The sequence below is a fragment of the Pan troglodytes genome, chromosome 13 (genome assembly GCF_028858775.2).
Source record: "Pan troglodytes isolate AG18354 chromosome 13, NHGRI_mPanTro3-v2.0_pri, whole genome shotgun sequence".
Lineage (NCBI taxonomy): Eukaryota > Metazoa > Chordata > Mammalia > Primates > Hominidae > Pan > Pan troglodytes.
Genome location: NC_072411.2, coordinates 32,488,432 through 32,513,463, shown reverse-complemented (window position 1 = coordinate 32,513,463; position 25,032 = coordinate 32,488,432). Strand labels below are relative to the sequence as shown.

Below are 25,032 nucleotides of genomic sequence, written 5' to 3'. Positions count from 1 at the left end.
ATCAGTAATCATCCCCTAAATGCAAATCCCAACCACACTCAGATACTGCCAAACTCCCCAGAGAACGAGTATGACCAGGAACAGCAATAAAACCTTTTGAAGTTAAGGGCAGTGTAGATTTGCAGACAGAGAAACTCTCACACACTATTGGTAGGAATGCAAATTTGTATACCCACTGGGAGAGACAGCAGGAGGTTTCTGAAACAACAATACAACTACCAGTTCCCGTAGCCATCCCAACATTGGGTATACCAGCAAAGCCAAGGAACCTTGTAACTTAAGGAGATATTTGCCTTCCCATGTTTGATGAAGTACTCCGGACAATAACCAGGGTATGGAGGTAACCTACCTGTCCATCCAGGGAGGAAGAAATGCAGGAAATGAAAGATGCATGCATGATGGTATACTCCTCAGGCATCAAACTTCTGGACAGCAGGTCACTTCCAGCAAGGTGGAGAAAGCTGAAGGACATTAAGTTAAAGGAAATGAGCCAGGCAGAGGAAGACAAACACAAACACAGCACGATCTCACGCGCATGGAATCTAATGAAATGCATCTCACAAAGGAGCAACGTCAATAGTGGGTACCAGAGGCTGAGGGGAGGCTTGGAAATAGCTACAAAGTGACGCTCAGATGAATGGCAAGAATTCTGGTGTTCTACAGCTTAGCAGGGTGACTAGGCTTCACAGTCTCCTAGCATGATATTCAATATAGCGGGAAGGGGTGATCGGGATACTCTCTCCACCAAGAAATCCTCACTATAGCCTGAAACAGAGACACGAGGTCCTGTAATTTGATCACAACAGCACTGATGGATATGTCAAATGGTCCCTTGCGCCCTTAAAGTAAAAGCATAGACCATGTGAAATTTTTGTTTTCAAATAGGATCACAACACATTTCTGAAAGTCCTGTGGGACAATGAAGTGCTGCGCACTCCCAAAGCAGTTCCTACACACACAAAGTCGGTGGAGCCATCACACTCTTCCACTTTAACCTACTTCCCAAAGCTTTAGTTACCCAGATTCTTACACACAAAAAGTCAGTGGAGCCATCACATGCTTCCACTTTAAACTACTTCCCAAAGCTTTAGTTACCCAGATCATTTGTGATAGGCCTTAGCAGAGAAACACAGACCAGGGGACACAATGAGGGTGCCCAGGAGTAAATTCAAATTGGTATAGCCTAAGCACATGTTTAGAAAGAACCACAAACGTCACCACAAGAAGGGAGAGTCTGTCCAATACAGCGTTCTGAGAACTGGATATCCCCAGGCAAAATAACAACATAGGGTTCTTATTGTGTGAAATTCACAATCATCTATTCAACATGAATGAAAGACCTATACCCAAAACTTGAAACTATCACTCTCTGAGAAGAAAGTATATGGTGTGTGGATACCTGGGTCAACCTGGATCTATGCTTACAGTTTGCAAAAAGGAAAATGAAAACAATATGGGGGAAAGAAAAGAATACAAACAACAAACAAGCAAAATTCACAATAGATTGGTATGCTGGTGAATTTCCTTTATTTCATCAGTAACCAACGTAGTGGAAAACCACAACACTACACACCCCTGAATCTGCATCAGACTCATCAGACTATATGGCTTGGGGGAAAGAAAGAATGAAAACAATGAATGAAAAGAAACAAACATCCAACGGATGATAAGAAAGGTATAGGGGAAAACACAGCTAAGGAGACTTTTTTTAGAAAAGGTGTAACTAACTAACACTACTAACTAGCAGAAAACAGCAGAAAAGAGAAGGTAATTAGCAAACCAAAATTGGGCAAAGAAACCAAAGAGTCTTTTCTGCAAAGAACACATAAAACTGAAAACAAATGTACTTAACACCTAGTAGTTAATATCACTAATCATAAGAATAATGAAAATCAGAACAAGACTCAGATATCGTGTCCCTCTCAAAGGAAAGAGTATTACAAAGAACTTCATGTATCTTAAAAGAAGGGAAACCACAAATGTTGCTGTGAATTTCCAGAGAGAAGAGCTCTCTTATCCACAACTGTTGACAAGGTAAATTAGTGCGCACACTGCAGAGGCCACCTGGAGGTTCCTCTGAAAACTAAAAATACAACAACCATTTCATTGAGCCGCGCTACCACTGGGTGTGCACTGGCAGCATATGTCATCAGTACACAGAAGACACATCTGCCTTCCCATGCTGCCTGTGGAACCAGTCGCAATAGCCAGGATAAGGAATCAACCTACCTGTCCACCCACAGAGGATGAGATCCAGAAGCCACAATATCCATTCACAAACAAACACTTTTCAGCCAGACACAGGTACTGAAATCACGTCATCTGCGGCAACATAGTGGAACCTGGTAAATGAAACACACTAGGTAATGAAACACACATTATGGTAAATGAAATACTAAGCAGAGAAAGACAAACCTCACATTACCTCACTCATGGGGAATCTAAGACCCTTTAATCTCACATAGACCTACAAAGCACCACAGTGCTTACCAGGGTTGGAACAGAAGGCTGGGCATGGGTGGGGATAGGAAACAGGTACAAAGTGACATGCTGCATAAGAGGAATGAAACCTGCTGTTCTATTCCTCAGCAGGGTGAGTAGAGAAAACTTTACCAGAGGATAGTTTTCAAGGCAGCCAGAAAGAAGAGTTCTGGCTCTCCTCAACTCAAAGACAGGAACACTCTACAAGGCAAAAAATGACACTATATACCCTGATTTCATCACTATCTGATGCATGCATGGATCCAAATATTCCACTCTACCCTCTACTTGTACACCTTCAGGATGGGTCGATTTTGTTTTTTGAAAGCAATGGGAAGAAACAATGAATACTAAAATTCCCATGGAACCACAAAATGCTCTGAAACTCCAAAGCCATGCTGGGAGATCCAGACGATGTCAGATGGACCACTCTCTCCAATTTCAAATTTCACAGAAATGCTACAGACCCACCTCCACCTAGACAGAATAGGAAACCCAGAAGCAACCCACATACCTGCAACCATCTGACCTTTGAAACACCAAAATTCAGAAGTGGAAAGGGCTCACTGTGCGATGAAAGGCACTGGGATAGTGTCTAGCCACTTGCAGATGAACAACACTGGAGCCTCACCTCTCACAAGATGCAAAAACTAACTCAAGGTGAATGAAAGATTTCAGCAGAAGACCGCAAACTATACAAGTCCTACAAGAAAAACTAGGAAATACCTTTCTCAACACAGGCTTTGGTAAAGAATTTAGATGACTTGGTCCCTAAAAACAACAGCAAGAAAAACCAAAATGGACAACTTGGGCCTAAGAAACTAAAACACTGCCAGATAGCAAAATAAATCACCAGCACAGTAAAAACATAGCCTACAGGATGGGAGAAAATGTTCCCAAGCTATGCTTCTGAAGAAGGTCTAATAGCCAGATTCTAACATGACCTTAAAAAAATCAAGAGGCAGAAAAACAAATAATCAAACAATGGGCAAAAAGACATGGAGACATACTTGTAAAAAAAAGACGTACAAGTGACCAATAGACAAGAAAAAAACATCAACATCACTCATCATCAGAGAAATGAAACTCACACGCACACTGAGATACCATCTCAAGTCAGTCAGAATGGCCATTTGTCCTAAGTCCAAGCATTTACATGGTGGCAAGGCAGCAGAGGAAAGCAAACACTGCTACACTCTTGGTAGGAATAAAAACCAGTTCTCCCACTATAAGAAGTAGCTTGGAGGTTCCTCAAAGAACTTAGAAATACCATCCAAATGAGCAATCACATAACTGGGTATCTACACAAAGGAAAATAAATCATAAATCCTCCTTTCAAAATGACACAGGCATGGATATGTTCTTGGAAGTGCTATTCACATGGAAATATAAAATAACATCGACCTATGTCCCCCCTTAACAGTTGATTACATGTTTTAAAGTGTTGTACATAGATACCACAAAATCCTACACAGCTTAAAAAAATTCATGCTCTCAGCAGCAAGAAGGATGAACCTGCAGGCCACTATGCTAAGCAAACTAAGGAAAGAATAGAAAGCCAAATACCACATGTTCTCGCTTAGGGTGAAAATACCCATAGAAAATACAATGACTTTGCCATCTCTTTTTTTCTCTCTCTCTGTCTCTCTCATGAGACACAGAAATCCATGCTGACAAAATCAAATATAAACCTGTGAGACCAAAGCTTTAGAGCTTCTACATGGGGGAGAAAACATGATCCCAAAGAGAAAGTATTCTACCTTGGCGGAAAAGATGATTGGGGGAAAACTGTGGAAAATCGTAATTTGGAAGGGGTTGCTGTCTAACATACTCAAACACTAAAGCTACTAAGTGGGGAAAAGATTTTTAAAAAATACACAAGCTAAAACTACGCAACGGACCTGCGCAACCACTTCTGCAAAGGACATGAAACTGATTCACAGGTGAAACTAAAGATTCTCCACATCTCTAATCACTCCAAACATGTAAGTCAGAATCACACTCCGATATCAGATGCCATCAAACTACACTGAGAATGAGTATTACCAAAACAGCAATAAAAATTTTGGATGGCAGCAACCTGTGTAGACTTACAGAAAGGGAAACTCGTATATGCTACTGATGTTGATGTAAGTTGGTGTATATACTGTGAAAAAAACTTGGGAGTTTCTCACACTGGGTATGCATTTAAAGCAAAGGCAGCTGGTTCCGTAAAAAACTATCTACCTTCCCATGCTTTATGAAGCGCTATTCACAATATAGGAGAGATATGGAATCAACCTACCTACCCAACCACACATCAAGAGATGAAGACACTGCAGTATATCTGCACAACGTAATACTCTTCATCCATAACAAAATAATATAATTTTCATTTGGAGCCATATGGATGAACCTGAAAAATATATTGTTAAATAAAATAAGCCTGGCATAGAAAAACAAGCAAATTCTCACTTATATGGAATCCAAAAACTTTGCTTCATTAAGTAAAAGGTACAGTAGTGGTTTTCTGAGGAGAGGGGAAGGAGGAGATGGAAGGACTGGTTATGGAAACAAAGTTGCAGTTAGTTGGGACAAATACATTCTTGTGTTCTATACCACAGCTGGGTGACTCTGGTTAACAAAATAAGACATTTTTCAAAAAAGCTGGAAGGCAGCAATTTGAATGTTATCACAACAGAGAAACAATACCTGTATGAGAGAACAGATAGAGCAAGTACCCTGATTTGATCATTACTAAAAATATACATTTACCAAAATGTCCCAGAGGAAAAACAGTCCCAGCAGACTCTCTAATTATATACTTTATTATGCACAGAAATTTAAGAAATGTGAATACACAATGCTAATGATCACATGGAAATGGCCCTGAATGTCTAAGGAACCCTGAGAAATAGAAACTAAGTTGGAGGACTCACAATCCCTGATATGCCGCTGTGCTCCAGCCTGGGTAAGAGAATGAGACTCTGTCTCAAAAAAAATTGTTAGGAAATTTGAGGGAATCGTAGAAGTGACAAATTGTTGTTACCAAACATGTACACAGAAAAAAGCAATACTAAGTAGCATAAAATACATATCCAAACTCATATTGAGCACAGAACTTGAATAGAGATATCTACAAAGATGACATAAAACTAACAGGTCAGAGAAAAGGTCCTCAACATCACTATTCATCAAAAAAAGTACTTCAAAACCAAACTCAGATGTCATTTCACTCTTATTGAAATGAATGTTACTAAAGAGATTAACTCTGTCACTCAGGCTGGAGTGCAGTGGCATGATCATGGCTCACTGCAGCCTTGACCTCTCCAGCACAAGTGATCCTCCCACCTCTGCCTCCTGAATAGCTGGAACTACAGGCACACACCACCATGCCTGGCTAATTTTTCATATCTTTTTGTAGAGAAGAAGTTTTGCCATGTTGCCTAGGCTGGTCTCAAATTCTTTGGCTCAAGTGATCTGCCCACCTTGGCCTCCCAAAGTGCTTGGATTACAGGCATGAACCATCATGCCTGGCCATAAAAAAACACGCATGGCTACATCAAAGTGAAGTTTTTGCAAGGAAAAGGAAACAATGAGCCCAAAGAGAAAGGCTGGGAGAACGTTTTGAGGAATCACATATCCTAAGGGGTTGTTACAGAAAATATGCCACACACTAACAGTACTAAAATGATCCATCCAAAACCGAGCAGGGAACCTGAATACACATTTCTGCAAAGAAGACATTAAACCACACGGAAGGGAGCTTTCCCCAGTCAGGTGGCCCTGACTAGAGGGACAGAATTAGGCAGATGCTGCTGGGGCGGGGGTGGGGGGCGGGAGGGTGTTGAGAAAAGTGGCCCCTATGTCCCGACGGCTGGGAAACAAATGTAAAAATTCAGTAGACCACATGCAGTAGTTCATGCCTGTAATCCCGGCACTTTAGGAAGCCAAGGCGAGAGGACTGCTTTAAGCTCAGAAGTTTGAGACCAGCCTGGGCACCATGGTGAAACCCTGTCTCTATCAAAAATACATGAAAAACAAAATTCAGCAGACCGGGAACAGTAGTTCACACCTGTAATCCCAGCACTTAGGGAAGCCGAAGCAGGAGGATTGCTTTGAGCTCAGAAGTTCGAAAGCTCAAAATGGGCAACATGGTGAAACCCCGTGGCTACCAAAAATACAAAAAAAAAAAAAAAAGTAGCTGGGCATGGTGGCACAGGCCCAGCTACTGGGGAGGCTGAGGCTGGAGAATCCCTTGAGCCCAGAAGGTGGAGGTTGCAGTGAGCTGAGATCTGACACTGCACTCCAGCATGGGCAACAGGGCCAGATCCTATCTCCAAAAAAATAAAAACAATTAAAATATCAGCAAACCCTAGAGGTGGCTGGGATCCTTTCCTTCCACCTGAGGCGTGGATGCAAGGCAGCCTAACTGGAGCCTGGCCCCAAAACCCCACCTGGGCCGGGCTTCCCCTTCCTCCCACAGCCAGAGCTTTCCTCTCTCTCCATCTACAAGGGGAGTCTCCCTCAGAAACAGCCCTAAAGCCCCCTACTCTTTCCAACCTCGAAAGCCCTCAGGGAATGAGTACTACTGTAAAATTCATACTAAGATGGAAAGAGAGAAAAAAGAAAAGGAGAACCTAGCAGGACTACGTAGAACATTCCAGAAAATGAAAGCTTCTGTACTCACTATGAAGGAAGAACTCCCCGAAGAAGCCAGTCGCAGAGAAGCCACACCGAAGCTCTGTCCTCAGCCGTCAGCGCCACGGACAGGAGGTGTTTCTTCCCCAGGATGCAGCCTCAAGTTATCCCGCAGCTGCCGCGGCACACGGTGGCTCCTGAGAACACCCCAGCTCTTCCGGTCTAACACAGGCAAGTCAATAAATGTGATAATCACATAAACAGAATTAAAAGCAAAGTCACATAAGCATCTCAACAGACACAGAAAAGGCATTTGACAAAATCCAGCATCTGTTTATAATTAAAACCCTCAGCGAAACATGCATGGAAGGGACATACCTTAAGGTAATAAAAACCACCTATGACAATCCCACAGCCAACATAATACTAAATGGGGAAAAGTTAGAAGCATTTGCTCTGAGAACTGCAACAATAAATACAAGGATGCCCACTCTCACCACTTCTATTCAACATAGCACTGACAATCCCAGCCAGAGCAATCGAATGAGAGAAAGAAATAAAGGGCATCCAGATCAGTAAAGAGGAAGTGAAATTGTCTCTGTTTGCTGAAGATATGATTGTATACCCAGAAAACCCTAAAGACTCCTCCAAAAAGCTCCTAAAACTGATAAATAATTTTAGCAAAAATTCAGGACACAAAATTAATGTACCCAAATCAAAAGATCTGCTATACACCAACAATGTGCAAGCTGAGAATCAGATCAAGAATTTAACCCCTTTTACAATAGCTGCAAAAAACTAAAATAAAATACTTAGGAATATACCTAACAAGGAAGTAAAAGACCTCTACAAGGAAAACTACAAAACACTGCTGAAAGAAATCACAGATGACGTAAAGAAATGGAAACACCTCTCATGCTCATGGATGGGTAAAATCAATATTGCAAAAATGAGCATAACACCAAAAGCAACTTATAAATTCAAAGCAATTTCCATCAAAGTATCACCATCATCCTTCACAGAACTATAAAAGATAATTTGAAAATTCATACGGAACCAAAAAAGAGCCCGCATAGCCAAAGCAAGACTAAGCAGAAAGAACAAATCTGGAGGCATTACATTACCTGACTTCAATCTATATTACAAGGCCACAGTCAGCAAAACAGCATGATACTGGTATAAAAATAGGCACATAGACCAATGAAATGGAATAGAGAACCCAGAAATAAACCCAAATACTTACAGTCAACTGATCTTTGACAAAGCAAACAAAAACATAAAGTGGGGAAAGGACAATCTACTCAACATATGGTGCTTGGATAATTGGCAAGCCACATGCCAAAAAATGAAACTAGATCCCCATCTCTTACCTTATACAAAAGTCAACTTAAATCTGAGACCTGAAACCATAAAAATTCTAGAAAATAACATTGGAAAAATCCTTCTACACACTGGCTGAGGCAGAGACTTCATGACCAAGAAGCCAAAAGCAAGTGCGACAACAAAATGAAGATAAACAGGTGAGACTTAATTAAACCAAAAAGTTTCTGCACAGCAAAAGAAATAATTAGCAGAGTAAACAGACAACCCACAGAATGGGAGAAAATCTTCACAATCTATACATCTGACAAAGGACTAATATCCAGAATCTACAAAGAACTCAGCAGAAAAAAAACCAATCCCTTCAAATAATGGGATAAGGACTTAAATAGACAATTCTCAAAAGAAGATATAAAAATGGCCAACAAACATGAAAAAATGCTCATCATCACTAATGATCAGGGAAATGCAAATCAAAACCACAATGCCATGCCACCTTACTCCTGGCAAGAATGGCCATAATCAAAACATCAAAAAATAATACTTCTGGGTGGGGATATGGTGACAAAATAACACTTTTACACCGCTGGTGGAAATGTAAACTAGTACAACCACTACGGTAAACAGCGTGGAAATTTCTTAAAGAACTAGAAGTAGAACTACCATTTAATCCAGCAATTCCATTACTGAGTTATCTACCAGAGGAAAAGAAGTCATTATATGAAAAAGATACTTGTACACACGTTTACAGCAGCACAATTCACAACTGCAAAAATACTTAACCAGCCCAAATGCCCATCAATCAATGAGATTAAGATATTATGATATATATTATAGATATAGTATACACACACACACCCCCACCCACCCACCATGGAATACTATTCAGCCATAAAAAGGAAAAAAATAATGGCATTCACAGCAAGATGAGATCGGAGACTACTATTCTAAGTAACTTAAGAATGGAAAACCAAACACAGTATGCTCTCACCCACAAGTGGGAGCTAAGCTATGAGGATGCAAAGGCATTAGACTACTACAATGGACTTTGGGGACTTGGGGGAAAGGGTGGGAAGCGGGTGAGGAATAAAAGACTACAAATTGGATACAGCGTATTCTGCTCAGGTGTTGGGTGCACCAAAATCTCACTAACCACCTCTAAAGAACTTACTCATATAATCAAACACCGCCTGTTCCCCAAATAAAAAAATACAATAAAAAGAAGTTTTTGTGTATCTGTGTATGCATATCACATACTTTTTTACTTTTTTCACAGGTTCATTGAGATATAATTTATATATTAATTCACTCTTTTAAAGTGTAAACTTTAATTTTTTAGAGTATTAAGTAGGTGGATAAACAATCACAATATAATTTTAGAACATTTTTATGCTCCTTAAAAGAAACCTTGCACCCATTAGCAATCTTTCCCCATTTTCCCCACTCTTCCTTTAAACCCCTCCCAGCCCTAGGCAACCATCCATCTACTTCCTAACTAAGGATTTGCCTATTCTGGACATCTCATGTAAATGGAATCATAATAATATATAGTTACGTGTGACTCACTGCTTTCACTTCTGTTTTCAATGTTCATCCTTTTTGGAGCATGTATTAATACCTTTTTCCTTTTTTATTGCCAAATACTATTATATTTTATGGACAGACCACATTTTATTAATCCATTCCGCAATTCATGGACATTGTTGTTATTTCCTACTTCTTGTTGCTACAAATACTTGTTTGCTACTTTTTGTGTAGGCATTTGTTTTAATTTCTTTTTGGTGTATACACAAGAGTTAATTTACTGAGTCATGTGGCAATTCTGTATTTATCCTTTTGAAGAACTGCCAGACTGTTTTAAAGTCTCATCAGCTGTGTATAAGGGTTTCAATTTTTCACATATTTTTTATCCATTCTTCAGTTGATAAACACTTAGGTTGTTTCTAAATCACAGCTATTATGAATAACTCTGCAATGAACATGAAATTGCAGTTGTCTCTTTGACATACTGATTTTAAGTTCTTTAGACATATATCCAGAAGATGCACTGATGAATCATAATGTAAATATATTTATAAATTCTTGAGAAAGCTTCATACTATTTTCCAAGTTGGTGGTAATAATTTCAATTCTGACCAACAGTATACAACGGTTTTCTCCACATTCTAATCAACAGTTATATTCCATCATTTTTTAATTTATTTATTTATTTATTTACTGAGATGAAGTCTTGCTCTGTCACCCAGGCTGGAGTGCAGTGGCGCGATCTTGGCTCACTGCAACCTCTACCTCCCAGGTTCAAGCGATTCTTCTGCCTCACCCTCCCGAGTAGCTGGAATTACAGGTGCGTGCCACCACACCCAGCTAATTTTTTGTATTTTTAGTAGAGACGGGGATTCACCATGTTGGCCAGGCTGGTCTGGAACTCCTGACCTCAGGCAATCCACCTGCCTTGGACTCCCAAAGTGCTGGGATTTCAGGTGTGAGCCACCATGCCCGGCCACATCTTTTTTATAATAACCTCAGTAACAACTATGAGGTAATATCTTCGTGGTTTTGACTTCTATTTCTCTAATAATTAGGAATGTTGATGTTTTTTATCAACATTTTTAATAAAAATCTGGCCTTCTGTATGTCTGTTTTTAGAAAATGTCTATTCAAGTCCTTTACTTATTTTTTAGTAAGCTTGTTTTCTCATTTCTGGGTTGAGTTCCTTACATATTATTGGTATGAACCCCTTACCTGAGGTATGGTTTAAAAACATTCTCTTCCCATTTGTGGGTTGTCTCTTCACTCTATTACTGTTCCTTTTGCTGTGCAGAGAAGCTTCTTAGTTTTATGGAATCTCGTTTGTGTATTTTTGCTTTTGTTGCCTGTACTTTTGGGGTCATCTGTAGAAAATCATAGCTGAGGCCACTGTCATATGGTTTTCTCCTATCTTTGCTTGTAGTGGTTTTACAGTTTCAAGTTTATATTTAAGTCTTTCATCCATTGCTAATTGATGTTGGTATAAAGAGTGAAATAACGATCCAATTTTATTCTTCTGTATGTGAATAGTCAGTTTTTCTCTACATTATTTATTAAAGAGAATTTTCTTTCCCCATTGTGTATTCTTTGTCCTTTTACCAAAAATCAATTGACCACAGACACATGGATTTATTTATAGGTTCTATATTCCTTCACACTGGTCTAGGTGTCTGTTTTTATGCCAGTGCTATGCTGTTTTAAGTACTATAACTTTTTAATATCATTTGAAATCAAGTAGTCTGATGCCTCTGGCTTTGTTCTTTTTGCTCAAGATTGCTTTGGTTTTTCAGTGTCTTTTGTGGTTCCACTCAGATTTTAGGACTAATTTTTCTATTTCTGTGAAGAATGGCATTGGATTTTTATAGTGATTGCCTTTAATCTGCAGATTGCTTTTGTTAGCATTGAAATTTTGACAATATTAATTTTTCAAATCCATAAATATGGGATGTTTTTCTACTTATTTATGTCACTTTCAATTTCTTTCAACAAAGCTATAAATTTTCAGTATACAAATATTTCACATCCTTCATTAAAATTACTCCTTAGTCTTTTATTTACTTATATTTGTTATGATACTGTTATAAAATGAATTACTTCATTAATTTGTTTTTCAGTTAATAGTTTGTCACTGGTGTATAGAAACAAGAATACTATTTGTACGCTGATTTTGTAATTCTCAACTTTGAATGTGTTTATCAGCTTTAACCCTTTTTTTCTTTTTTATGGAGTCTTTAAGATTATCTCTATGTTGGCTGGCTGCGGTGGCTCATGCCTGTAATCCCAGCACTTTGGGAGGCCAAAGCGGGTGGATCATGAGATCAGGAGTTCGAGACCAGCCTGGCCAATACAGTGAAACCCTGTCTCTACTTAAAAAATACAAAAATTAGAGTTGAAACCAAGAATCATTACATTGGAGACCCATCTCCCATCTCCCTCTCCCGTCTCCCTCTCCCGTCTCCCGTCTCCCTCTCCCGTCTCCCTCTCCCGTCTCCCGTCTCCCTCTCCCGTCTCCCTCTCCCGTCTCCCTCTCCCTCTCCCGTCTCCCATCTCCCGTCTCCTGTCTCCCTCTCCCTCTCCTTTCCACAGTCTCCCTCTCATGCCGGGCCAAAGCTGGACTGTACTGCTGCCATCTCGGCTCGCTGCAGCCTCCCTGCCTGATTCTCCTGCCCCAGCCTGCCGAGTGCCTGCGATTGCACTCACGCCGCCACGCCTGACTGGTTTTCATGTTTTTTTGGTGGGTTTCACTGTGTTGGCCGGACTGGTCTCCAGCTCCTAGCCACGAGTGATCCGCCAGCCTCGGCCTCCTGAGGGGCCGGGATTGCAGACGGAGTCTCGTTAACTCAGTGCTCAATGGTGCCCAGGCTGGAGTGCAGTGGCGTGATCTCGGCTCGCTACGGCCTCCACCTCCCAGCCGCCTGCCTTGGCCCCCCAAAGTGCGGAGATTGCAGCCTCTGCCCGGCCGCCACCCCGTCTGGGAAGTGAGGAGCATCTCTGTCCGGCCGCCCATCGTCTGGGATGTGAGGAGCCCCTCTGCCTGGCTGCCCAGTCTGGAAAGTGAGGAGCATCTCTGCCCAGCCGCCATCCCACCTGGGAAGTGAGGAGTGCCTCTCCCCGGCCGCCATCCCATCTAGGAAGTGAGGAGTGTCTCTGCCCGGCCGCCCATCGTCTGAGATGTGGGGAGTGCCTCTGCCCCGCCGCCCCATCTGGGATGTGAGGAGCGCCTCGGCCAGGCCGCGACCCCGTCTGGGAGGTGAGGAGCGTCTCTGCCCGGCCGCCCAGTCTGAGAAGTGAGGAGACCTTCCGCCTGGCAACCGCCCCGTCTGAGAAGTGAGGAGCCCCACCGCCCGGCTGCCACCCCGTCTGGGAAGTGAGGAGCGTCTCCGCCCAGCAGCCACCACATCCAGGAGGGAGGTGGGGGTCAGCCCCCCGCCAGGCCAGTGCCCCGTCTGGGAGGGAGGTGGGGGGTCAGCCCCCCGCCCGGCCAGCCGCCCCATCCGGGAGGGAGGTGGGGGGCTGAGCCCCCCACCCGGCCAGCCACCCCGTCCGGGAGGTGAGGGGCGCCTCTGCCCAGCCGCCCCTACTGGGAAGTGAGGAGCCCCTCTGCCCGGCCAGCCGCCCCGGCCGGGAGAGAGGTGGGGGGGGTCAGCCCCCCGCCCGGCCAGCCGCCCCGTCTGGGAGGGAGGTGGGGGGGTCAGACCCCACCCGGCCAGCCGCCCCATCTGGGAGGTGAGGGGTGCCTCTGCCCGGCCGCCCCTACTGGGAAGTGAGGAGCCCCTCTGCCCAGCCAGCCGCCCCGGCCCGGAGGGAGGTGGGGGGGGTCAGCCCCCCCGCCCGGCCAGCTGCCCCGTCCGGGAGGGAGGTGGGGGTCTCAGCCCCCCGCCCGGCAAGCCGCCCCGTCCGGGAGGGAGGTTGGGGGGTCAGCCCCCCACCCGGCCAGCCGTCCTGTCCAGGAGGGAGGTGGGGGGGTCAGCCCCCCGCCCGGCCAGCCGCCTCATCCGGGAGGTGAGGGGCGCCTCTGCCCGGCCGCCCCTACTGGGAAGTGAGGAGCCCCTCTGCCCGGCCACCACCCCATCTGGGAGGTGTACCCAACAGCTCATTGAGAACGGGCCATGATGACAATGGCGGTTTTGTGGAATAGAAAGAAGGGGGAAAGGTGGCGAAAAGATTGAGAAATCGGATGGTTGCCGTGTCTGTGTAGAAAGAGGTAGACATGGTAGACTTTTCATTTTGTTCTGTACTAAGAAAAATTCTTCTGCCTTGGGCTCATGTTGATCTGTGACCTTGCCCCCAACCCTGTGCTCTCTGAAACATGTGCTGCGTCCACTCAGGGTTGAATGGATTAAGGGTGGTGCAAGATGTGCTTTGTTAAACAGATGCTTGAAGGCAGCATGCTCGTTAAGAGTCATCACCACTCCCTAATCTCAAGTACCCAGGGACACAAACACTGCGGAAGGCCGCAGGGTCCTCTGCCTAGGAAAATCAGAGACCTTTGTTCACTTGTTTATCTGCTGACTTTCCCTCCACTATTGTCCTGTGACCCTGCCAGATCCCCCTCTGCGAGAAACACCCAAGAATGATCAAAAAAAAAAAAAAAAAAAATACAAAAATTAGCCAGGCGTGGTGGCACACGCCTGTAGTCCCAGCTACTTGGGAAGCTGAGGCAGGAAAATCACTTGAACCCGGGAGGTGGAGGTTGCAGTGAGCTGAGATGGTGGCACTGCACTCCAGCCTCATTCCTATTTGGATGCCTTTCCTTTCTTTACCTTGTATAATTACTCTGGCTACATGATTACATATAACATTTTCAGCATTTGTAATCTGACATCACATCCATCTGTTGTAATACACTGATTGTTACTTTTCAACTTGAAAACCTGGACATTTATCACTACTCTCCCTTTCTCTTTGTCTAGGTCTTATCCAAGAAAACAACCTATCAACATAAACCAAGTTAGATAATTATTTTTCTATAAAACCACTTGAAATGCATTAAAAATTTTTTAATCTAACAATTTTTATACTTTGTATGTCAATGATTTTTAACTGTGGTCTCTCAAAACAAATCCAATACTTTTAGTAGGAAAAATTATGTTAATTCCTACACTACCATTGGGGCTACCCAAGAGTTGACCAAAGGTGGTATTAATACATATGCTTACTTATTACCTTGTTCGCACAGTTCTAGTGTAAGTCTTGAAAATCAAGTAAATTTGGAAACATAGTTGCACAAACTCTCTCATGAGTCACACAGTTAATCCAGAATATTATTTCTAAGTTATCATAAAGCCAACAAGCAAATATGATGTACTGTTTAAAAAAAATCATAACTTTATATTATATACATGAAACGTGTATTCAATACTATTTACTGAACATCGCAAGTATATTTATTTACATGGAAACAAAGGAATCAAAAGCATATGTATTATAATGTTTAAATTACTAAAAATACTTTAGATAGCATTGCTCCATAAATGCTAGCATAAATGCTGATGAAAGTAAAAATGTCATTCCCTACATTTTCTAAATATATTGTAACACATTTTAAGTGTTTTTAAAACATATCACTAAGGGGCAAAATAAGTAGGCAAAAATAATTCTAAGTATTTATTTATGGAAAAATTTAGTACACAGCATAGTATTCACGTGATGGAAGGATTTTAAATGGAACCCAGAGATTAGCAGCAGCAGGAAGTTTCTATCATACTTAGGACTGGGAAAACAACAGAAGTTACTGGAACACAAAAGCAGGGTCATGTTATTAAAAACTGGGGCCATGGTGAGTGGCTGTGACCATTACCTAATATGTCACAGTGAATAAAGACAGATAGCACATGACCTGAGACTTTTTTCTTCCACAGATGCCTTCCATTGGCCAGAATTAGCCAGTATTTAGAGTGCACTGAAGACTGGGAGGGTCTATTCTCTGTAACGGAGTGAAGAGAAGGAGAAGGTGAGATGCTCACTACCTTAGTGATGGCTTCAATCGTACCCCAAAACTCAGTATCACACAATAAACCTGCACATTTTTATTCAATCTAAAATAAAAGTTGAATTAAAAAAATACACAGAAAGCAGTTTAGACTTTACTGATCAGTAGTAAAGTCTTTAGGGCTGCTCTTCCAAAAGTAAGCCATTGCACTGAGAAAATTGTCCATTTTATTCATCAGAAGAAAAATTCAATGAATTTTACTCACTGACAATAGTGAGAATCAGAATGAATGAATCAGAATGTCTGTCCTAACTACTCCCTCTGGTTCTACTGCAATTCCTGCTGTCTCCATATGGTTCATCAGTGTGTGGGAGATGAATGTGGTAAAACTGAAGTGGCTGCTTGTACTTGGAGAACAACAACACACTGAAAATTCACTGCTTAGAAGCTGTTGAAAGAGTTTGGCAATAAATACAACCTAATATTCACAATAAAGAGCAAGGTTCTATAAGCCCATTTTCACATCTATTGTAAAGGCCAACCATGTGTTTCAGCCAAAACAAACTGATTTTATTAATACAATGACCAGTCATATATAAAGAATAATTTGAGTTTATTTTACCAGAGGACTTGGCTCTCACACTTGCATTCTATTGTAGGTTTTTACACTTATCCAATTCTAACAAGAGTTGGATAAACTCAGGGTTTTCCTAAAGTAACAATGACTATTCCCCACAAAAGAGTCACAAGCAAAGTCTACACTTGAAAATGTGTAGATTGCCTTCCATGTCCTGTGTGCATTAAGAAATGTTTTATTTTTAGACCTGGTATACGGACATCATGGATGAATATGTTGGCTAATTAGAACAAGTTTATCAAGTTCTTTGAAAGCCTTAGTAGACAAAGTAAAGTAATTCAAGGATTCAATCCAGACTAAATAGTGTGAAACCCTGCAAGGAACCAAGCTGTAGAAAAGTAATAATGTAAATACAAATGTGATTTCAATCTCTGCTTGGTGACTGACCTCCCTCAGACCACTAAACTCTGTGCATCAGATGCACTAACAATGAGACATTGGTCACTCACTGAGGAGGTGGGCATGGTGAAAGCCTTTTTTACCCATAGATCCGTGGGAACTGCTTAAAAGCCTGAAATGCATTCAGTTGATGCACCAGACATCAGTTACTGAAGAAGCAGAGGCGATGAAATTCCCTTAACATTGACCTAAGTGGATAAATGCATGGCAACATGCTGAGTGACTTCAACAATGCAGACACATCCAAAGTCAAAATGCTACAGGGCTACCCAGTGCTGCAAGGCTGGGACTGGGTTCCCGTGAGAGTGTCTTAAGGCAGTGGGATTTCTGATGGAACTGTGGGCATAAGCATATGTCCCCATACCCCACTCCCACTACTCACTGTAGGAACAGCAGTGTAACATTTGTCCTGGCTAACAACGACAAACAATCCCCAAGTCCCAATGCAAACCAACAGTGCTGGGGCCACACAGTGGCCTGAGCAACATACATATGGGTAGTAACTGAGAAGACATTTCCAACGGATTGCCATTCCAAGAGGCATGGGAAACGCTCAACATCACTAATCATCAAAGATGAGGTACCAGTACCATCACACGCTGGTCAGAGTGGCCATTTGTCCCAAGTCAAAACATAACATGCTACGGTGTGGCAGCAGAGAAAAGCAAACATGGCTATTCTCTTGGAGGTAATGCAAACTAGATCTCAAACTGTGGAAACCAGTCTGAAGATTTCTGGAAAAAAAAAAAGGATGGAAGGCAGAGCTATGCTTTGACCCAGCAATCCTACCCCATGCATCTACCCCAGGGAAAAATACATGCGTCTATCAAAAAGACACATGACACTCACATGTCCACGGGAGTGTTACTGACAGCAATAAAGATGTGGAACTGATCTAGATGCCCACGAACAGAAAACTGGATTTTTAAAAATGTGGTTCCTATACATCACAGAATGCTAAAAAGCCACTAAGGAAAATCAAACACAGAAACAAAATCATGCCCTCGGTAGGAACATGGGTGGAACTGGAGGCCACTCTGCTAAGCAACAGAGGCAAGAACAGAAGACCAAACACTGCAGGTTCTCATTTATAAGTGGAAGCTCAACACCCAATACACATCAACATAAAGATGAAATCAAGAGACGCTGGGTACTTCCAGACAGAAAAAAAAGGGAGACAGGGAGCCTTGGAGGAAGAAAGACCCAACTGGTGCTGTGTTCACCGCCTGGGTGACAGGTACGTTAGGACCCCAAGCATCAAAATTCTACTGTATAGCCATGTAGTGAAATGAACCTGCAGGCGTACCCCTCGATCACAATAAAAGTAGCTATCATTTTAGAAAACCCAGCTTTGAAAATAAAAATAGAAAAAAGGAAGAAAACACACAAAACAAAACAAAAAGCCTACAGTGACCCAATCCATCCATTAGTGGCATGAACACAGAAAGACAACCGAATGGACACAACGAAGAAGCCAAATAATCAACCCACAATTATGAACACTGAACCCATGGGATTCTTGTTGTTCCTCCGAAAGCACACCAAAGGCGCAATGGTTGAGGAAACTGAGGGGTCACGTGCAAAGGACCGAACCCTTCCTTTACCCAAGACACAAAATGCGACACAAAATCTACTGAACACCTAAGTTCAATCCTGAAACCAAAATCTCCAAGGAAAACACGTAGGGTGTGTGTCTACTGTGGGTAAACTTGAACCTGTGAACCTAAGCCACAAACAGAAAAGGAAGACATAGGAACCAAATACCCATAGACCATACAATGGCTTCGCCATCTCACTTTTCTTCTCAAAGGGACACAGAAATCACCACTAACAAAAGCTAATGTGACCATGTGAGACTAAGGACAACTTCAGAGCTTCACACAGCTTCAACACAGGACAGAAAATACTGAACCCAAATAAAAGGCATCTTGCAGACTAGAAGAAAATTATGAAAAACTGTGGATCTGGAAGGGCTTCTTATCTAACATACTCAAGAAACTAATGGTCCTAAGTGGACAAAAACACAAAAACCAAAACACATGCTAAAAATGCCCAAAGGACTGGCATAGGCATTTCTGAAAAAACCTGAAACAGAATCTCAGGTAATAGAAAAGTTTGTCCACATCAGAAAAGTTTCTTCCCAGAGAACGAGTATGACCAGAAACAGCAATAAAACTTTGGAAGATAAGGGCAGTGTAGATTTGCAGACAGAGGAACTATTACACACTACTGGTTTGAATGCAAATTCGTATACCTGCTGGGAGACAGCTGGAGGTTTCTGAAACAATTAACACAACCACCAGTTCCTCTAGCCATCCCAACACTGGGTATACCTGCAAAGCCAACGAAACCTACCTTCAGGAGGTATCTCCCTCTCATGTTTCATGAAGCACTCTGGACAATAACTAAGATGGGGAATCAACCTACTTTTCTACAGATGAAAAAATGCAGGAATTGAAGGATATATGCACAACGGTATACTATTCAGCCATCAAACTTCCGGACATCAGTTCACTACTAGCAAGATGGAAAAACCTGGAAGACATTAAGTTAAAAAACATGAACCAGGCAGAGGAAGACAAACACAAATACTGCACAATCTCATGCACGTGGAATCTAACAAAGTCAATCTCATAGAGTAGCAATGTCAACAGTGGGTACCAGAGGCTGGGGGGAGGATTGGAAATGGCTACAAAGGGATGTTCAGATGAGACGCAGTTACTCTGGTGTTGTACGGCACAGCAGGGTGACTAGGCTTAACAGTATCATAACATAATATTCAATATTGCTGGAAAGGATTTGGAATGCTCTCTCCATCAAGAAATCCTCACTGTAGCATGAAACAGACGCTAGCTAGGTCCTGCAGTTTCATTGATTCATGTAAAAAGGTCCGTTGCACCCTTTAAATAAAAACACAGACCATGTCCTATTTTTGTTTTCCATATAGGATCACAACACACTACTAAAAATCCTGTGGGACAATCAAATGCCCCGCATTCCCAAAGCAGTTCCTACACACACAAAGTCGGTGGAGTGCCATCACACTCTTCCACTTTACATTACTTTCCAAAGCTTTAGTTACCCAAGCCATTCGTGATAGGCATTAACAGAGAAACAGGCCAATAAACACAATGAGGGTGTCCAGCAGCAAACTCAAATGAAGGTCTCAGGTTAATTTAGAAAGTTTATTTTGCCAAGGTTGGGAACACACTCGTGACACAGCCTCAGGGTCATGATGACATGAGCCCAAGGTGGTCAGGGCACAGCTTGGTTTTATACATTTTAGGGAGACATGAGACAACAATCAATATATGTAAGAAGTACATTGCTTTGGTCTAGAAAGATGTGACAACTTGAAGCAAAGGCAGGAAGACTGGAAGCAGGGAGGGAGCTTACAGGTCACAGATGAGTGATACACACATGGTTACATTCTTTTGAGTTTCTGATTAGTCTCCAAAGGAGGCAATCAGATATGCATCTATCTCAGGGAGCAGAGGGGCGACTTTAAATAGAATGGGAGGCAGGTTGGCCCTAAGCAGTTTCCAGCCTGAGTTTTCCTTAGTGATTTTAGGGGCCCAAGATATTTTCCTTTCACATCTCTCCCCTTTTCTTTTTAAAAAATCTTTTGGAAAAAACATTTTACAAGAAAATGAATCTCTGGTCTCAGGTTTCATCTGATCTCTCATGGCTAGGAGGGTTTATTCCTAGATAGGTAGGTCCTAAATGCTCATTCTTAGCAGGTTGTGAAGTCTCACATCCTGTGAAGTTAAAATAGGGGGGAGGAAGGCAGAAAAAACAACAACAAACAAAAGAACAATCCTGGAAAAATCAATATAAGCCACGTTACTCTGCAGTCCATACCTCAGTAGGAAGGTATGAAAGTGGCTTATGTATGTAAACAGGTTGCTGTTATTTTCTTCTGAAGTTTAAGTGTTCTGGCTTCAGTTCACAGGGTTTTAAGAAAGCACCGCTTCGTTTAGGAATAATTGAAAAAAAATTGAAAACATTATTTTAAAGACTAGTAGGCAAGAAAAATTAGAATTCGGTCCAAACTGTAGAAAATAATAAAAATTGAAAAAACATTAGGCAAGACTAGAATCTAAAAACAAGTCTACTGTAGTTTTGAAAAATAATTTTTTTCTCTCTCCAGTTTTCAAATTTCTACTAAAGATGAATCATGTTAGAACTGATTTGCTTTATTATACTTGGCCTAATTATCTGCATACAGTGCAACAATCATTATTTTTTACATAGGCTTTTAAACTGGCTTTGATGGAACTTTATTCCATAGCAGGAATCTTAGATAAGACTTTTTCAAAGCCAAGCCCAGCCATGGATTTGTGCCATCAAATACCTATGATTTCAGTGAATTTCCTCTCCTCTTGAGGTTCCAAGATAAACCTGGGGCTTCTGCACCTCTCAGAAAATGACATTCTTTATTTACCACAGGTCAAAATCCTATATAGGGACTGTGTACACAAAATATGAGGCCAGTTTTTCCAAGGGCTTTATTGGCTTGATAAGTCAGTTTTGATTCCTTAAAGGAAAGCACACCATTTCAGTCAAACCCTTGATAAAATAACCAAATTCTCCAACTGTGTCCTATTCCAAAATAAAACAGATTCTTCTTGCACTTATGCAAGTAACTATATTGCCATAAATTAAGAATACTCATAGTTTCCAAATTCTGGAGAAATTAGGTAGAGAAAAACAAATATGCTCCAAATTTTGTTCACAGGAATATACAATAATTTATTGTTAAAAGCTGTAAATAAAAGTTTCCTTAACTCTGAAAAACTAAAAGTATTAGCAATGCTTTAAGCAAAAAGTCAAAAAGATAACTTCAGTTTTCTATTGGTTCAGTTATCTCAGTTAACTCCTGTTCTGTTTGATAGTCATGAACACTTCAGCTCTCCATGAGAATTTTGAAATATTTTGCTTTATTCCAGTGTAACAATTTCCAAAATTATCAGAAAACCTGAACTTAAGTGCACCTGTTAGAGTCCTATAACTGATTATAAACCCACCTTATAAAGAGGGTTTAAAATGAGACAAAACAAGACAATTATCTGTGGATGAAAAAAAATTTAAGGCAGCCATAGTTAAAAGACACAATTGACAAGTGAATTTGTTACCTCCGTGGCACACAATGATTTTAACATAACAATTATGATTATTACAAATAAAGTACACCAAGTTATATCAGAATTACAGGAGTTTCCCATCATTTTGGAAATATACCAAAAACATATACAAATGGATCTGAAAGAAAGCCAAACACCATTTCATATTTGACAATGTTTCCAAACGTTTTATAGCAGGTAAGCCAAATTATGTCATTTTTAGACTTTAGAGAACCTAATGTCTTAAAGGATTACTTAGGATAGAAAAAGACATAATATATAATTTGATTTTGGAAAGTTTGTCAAATATAAAATGTTTAAAACACTTGATGTTAAAAATAGGATTACAGGTCATTGTAAAGTCATTTATTTAACCAAAGTGATAATTTAAGAATTTTTTAAAAACAGCATGAAGCCAATTACATTTGTTTGCGGCATTATTCACAATAGCAAAGACTTGGAACCAACCCAAATGTCCAACAAGGATAGACTGGATTAAGAAAATGTGGCACATATACACCATGGAATACCATGCAGCCATAAAAAATGATGAGTTCATGTCCTTTGTAAGGACATGGATGAAATTGGAAATCATCATTCTCAGTAAACTATCGCAAGAACAAAAAACCAAACACCACATATTCTCACTCATAGGTGGGAATTGTACAATGAGATCACATGGACACAGGAAGGGGAATATCACACTCTGGGGACTGTGGTGGGGTGGGGAGAGGGTGGAGGGATAGCACTGGGAGATATACCTAATGCTAGATGACGAGTTAGTGGGTGCAGCGCACCAGCATGGCACATGTATACATATGTAACTAACCTGCACAATGTGCACATGTACCCTAAAACTTAAAGTATAATAAAAAAAATTTAAAAAAAAATTTTTGTAAACAATCTATAAAATATAATCTTGATTACAAAATATAATTCCATCAGCCTTTTATAACCTGTACTAAGCAGTTGGTTAATGCTTCAAGAAAACCTTGTTAATCTGACACAAGCGTCCATATACTGGTTTTGCATCAGTGTGCCTTTGACATTAATAAGTAATGCATAGAGAAACTGAACCTACTTTATTTTTCAAAATCGGCCCTTACAATCTTATGCTCCCACATCTTTCACAACAGTCCCTGGGTCTTGAGGAGTTGAATAGCTTTCATCATTTCTTGCCCTGTGTCTCAGGAATGCAGCAGTTTATTTGAATTGGCATCTTCTATGGGGCCTGAAGACGAGCCTTTAATTGCTGTGGGTGTTTAAGATTAGCAGGACTTAGTGTCCTTTTTAGACCTAGGAGTTAAAAGCCCTGTAACTCAATGTTGCAAGGATTTTAAAAGCATATACAGGAAGACACATGGATGTAATGACCTCAATTTTTTAAAAATCTCAGGTTTTTTTTCCTAAGCAAACCAAAACTTAATATGACAACTTTATCATATAAAAGTTTTTGGGTTTTTTAAACATATAAATCCTTGTTGTGACTTTACACTGACTGTTTACGACATGGTCAGACTTTCTGATTTATTCTGAACACCTCCTCTTTTTAAACAACCAAGTATTTTACTTTAGGACTAAACTTACTAGACGGGATTCTTTCTTAGGTAATAGTATTTCTCTTTAAGCTCTTTTTACCTCAAAAACAACCTCTTTACAACTTTCTTTACATCTTTTTTTTATTTCCTGGTTCCTTTTACCTTGTTTTATACATAACTTTAAATAAGCTTTGAATTACACAAAACTTGTTCAACTTTTTTTTTTTTTTAGAAAAGAAGACACACTTTTTTTGGCAAGAATGTTTTCCTACAATATGTTTATTGGAAAATACCCAAATAATGAAATATCTATTATTTAATTTTACTTTATATTCTAAATTATGATGTTTGTCTACAAGTACTTATCCCATTACATTTACCTAATTGTTTACCTAGATTATTTATGAAATCTGTGATAGTCATGATTTAAAGTTATGAAACCACCACTGCAAAATTATAACTGAGACAGTGAAAAAAGATTTGGCCTAACTGGCTCCATCTTGCTCATAACCTCCAAACCGTCTTTGTTCATTCCTGCACATAGGCCGAACTGACACTGGGAGGAACCTGGTTTATAGTTTAGCTTTGAAACAAAGGCAGTAACAGTCCTTTCCTTACTGTCTGTGGACTAGACTGCCAAAAGCCACAGGATTAGAAGTGCTAGTAATCTTACTAAATTCAACATGCAGCTATTTTTATTAAACCCATATCAATGTCTTACTTATTAAAAATTACTCAAGTAAAGATCATTCCATTTTGGGCTGGGTTTATAGTTTTGAAAACCCCCCGATGCCAAATTTTGACACCTTATAGTATTTGGCAGGAATATGTATGAAATCGGTTGATTACTAAATGTAAACAAAAATGTATGCTGCCAATTCTTAAGACATTTCTAATATTGTTTTACAATAATTTTAAAGCTAGCTTATTTATTAAAGATTTTACTTAAGTTACATAAAGTTGAAAAACCATTTGACTAGTCTTTTTTAGTATCTAACTTAAGTACTTTTATTTTTCTTTAAGCCAATTAATTAGAGCTCTTTTATATATTTTTGGTAGTGGAACATCCTGTATACAACACACAAATACATATAAAAATCTGTTAGGCATATCGATGGAAGTACTGAAACCGCCTTTACAAAATTATAACTAATGAAATTATGACAGTGAAAGAAATCAGACCTAACCTACTCTATCTTGCTTCTAACCCTTAAGCTGTCCTTGTTCATTCCTGGGTGTAAGCTCAACTAACTTTGGGAAGGAATTTGGTCCACGGTTCGACTCTGAAAGCAAATTGGTAATAGCCCTTTCCTGAAAAGAACCCCTTCTTGCCTGGGGAGCAGTCTGCCTTTGCAGGACTAACATATTAGCTACAAGATTAGAATGTACAGTTTAGGGGTCATGCAGTCTCTGGCTCCAAAAGTCTGAACCTCCCCAAACTGCTCCTGCAGGTAA

At 40.7% G+C, this 25,032-nt stretch overlaps 1 pseudogene; it reads right to left on the bottom strand.

Annotated features, from left to right (window-relative positions):
- Positions 1 to 25,032, bottom strand: part of LOC744297 (POTE ankyrin domain family member G-like) — a 91,581-nt pseudogene that overhangs the window by 50,656 nt on the left and 15,893 nt on the right.